Source organism: Bison bison, unplaced genomic scaffold, assembly GCF_000754665.1.
Source record: "Bison bison bison isolate TAMUID 2011002044 unplaced genomic scaffold, Bison_UMD1.0 scf7180017864284, whole genome shotgun sequence".
NCBI lineage: Eukaryota > Metazoa > Chordata > Mammalia > Artiodactyla > Bovidae > Bison > Bison bison.
In genome coordinates, this window is record NW_011494856.1 from 114,854 (window position 1) to 117,270 (window position 2,417).

Consider the following 2,417-nt stretch of genomic DNA (forward strand, 5'->3'; position numbering starts at 1 on the left):
AGATCCCACGAGTCCATCCTAAAGGAAATCAGTCCTGAATATGCATTGGAAGGACTGATGCTGAAGCTGAAACTCCAATCCTTTGGCCAGCTGATGCAAATAACTGATTTATTTGAAAAGACCCTGATAATGGGAAAGATTGAGAGCAGGAGAAGGGGATGGCAGAGGATTGAGATGGTTGGATGGCATCACTGACTCAATGGACATGAGTTTGATTAAACTCCGAGAGTTGGTGATGGACAGGGAAGGCTGGCATGCTGCAGTCCATGGGGTCACAAAGAGTCCTACATGACTGAGTGACTGAAATGAACTGAACTGAACTGAACTGAGCATCTGATGAGATAAACTACAAAAGTGCTTTGTGAGGCACTTCCCTGGTGGCCCTGTGGTTAAGAATTCACCTTGCACGGCAGGGGACTCAGGTTCGATCTCTGGTCTAGGATCTAAGATCCCACATGGTGTGGGGCAACTAAACCCAAGCGTGGCAACTACCGAAGCTTATGTTCTCTGGAGCCTACACAAAACAACCAGAGAGCCCACGCCCCACAACAAAAGATTCCACCTGAAGTGAGGAAGATCCCATATGCCAAAGATATAGATAAATAAATGTTTAAAAAAAAAAATAAAGAAAATGCTTTGTGAACAGTTAAAGCACCCTGCCAACACCAGGAGAGTTTAAGGGGAAAAATCCAGGAAAGTGACCAGGTGACAGACTAGCAAGAGAGGTGCTCTGGAGGCCCCCAGGGAAATACTACAGGGAATGGGACCACCCAGGAAAGATTCCAGAAAAATGGGTCCAGTACCAGTGATGGAAGCAGGCTTCCCTCATAAAGATATCCCAGGTGCAGCTCTGCCCCAGAGGACTCATTGCCAGGAGCGGGCCACAGGGAAGATATTAGCTGTGGCAGGAACTGGCCAAGAGAAGCAGGGACTCAGCCTGCCAACTGCTCCACCCACAGAGGGCAGAGGAAGAAATGGCCCACGGCCTCCAGGAGGCACCAGCTCCCAGCAGGACTAGGCTCCCAGGACTGCAGCCTGGGGCTTGTGCCAGGGACAGCAAGCAGGGAACCCAGGCAACTGGGGTGTGCTTTGCCAAACAGATGGCCCTGCCCGGGAGAGGAGATGCCAGAGCCTATGGGAACCCCAGTGGGCTGGACTTGGCACTCACAACCCCTTTACTACAGCTGAGGACCTGCCAGGTTTTGCCACTCTGTCCCCACAGTGGAGAGACCAGACACTCAGAACACAGTTCCTCACCCTGCTGTCCCCACCCTTATCTATCAGTGATTGTTAAAAGACTTAACGGTGCATGGAAAGATGGGAGACATCACTACTGATCATACAGATGCAAATCAAACCACAATGAGGTATCACACCAGTCAGAATGGCCATCACCAAAAAGTCTACAAACAATAAATGCTGGAGAGAGTGTGGAGAAAGGGGAACCCTCCTACATTGTTGGTGGGAATGTAAAATTGTACAGCCACTATGAAGAACAGTGTGGAGTTTCCTTAAAAAACTAAAAATAGAAATACCATATGATCCTGCAGGGCTTCCCTGGTGGCTCAGACAGTAAAGAATCTGCCTGCAATGAAGGAATCATGGAAGACTCTGGGTCAGGAAGATCCCCTGGAGGAGGGCATGGCAACCCACTCCAGTATTCTTGCCTGGAGAACTTCATGGAGAGGAGCCTGGGTAGCCACAGTCCATGTGGTTGAAAAGAGTCAGACACACCTGAAGCGACTTAGCACATACACACACCTGGTCCTGCAATCCCACTTCTGGGCATATATCCAGAGAAAACCATAAATCAAAAAGATGCATGCATTCCAATGCATGTATTGGATGCAGCACTTTACAATGGCCAACATGTGGAAGCAACCTAAATGTCCCTCAACAAAGGAATGGATAAAGATGTGATTGTACATATATACAATGGGATATTCAATTCAGTTCAGTTCGGTCACTCAGTCGTGTCTGACTCTTTGCAACCCCATGAATTGCAGCACGCCAGGCCTCCCTGTCCATCACCAACTCCCGGAGGTCACTCAGACTCACGTCCATCGAGTCAGTGATGCCATTCAGCCATCTCATCCCCTGTCGTCCCCTTCTCCTCCTGCCCCCAATCCCTCCCAGCATCAGAGTCTTTTCCAATGAGTCAACTCTTCGAATGAGGTGGCCAAAGTATTGGAGTTTCAGCTTTAGCATCATCTCTTCCAAATAAAAAAGAATGAAATTGGGACTTCCCTGGTGTTCCAGTGGTTGGAAAACTACACTTCCAATGTAAGGAGTATGGGTTCCATTTCTGGTTGGGAAAGATCCTGCATGCTTTGCAGTGTGGCCAAAAATTAGGGAAAAAAAAGAAATAGTGACATTTGCAACAACATGGATCGACCTGAAGATTATCATACTGAGTG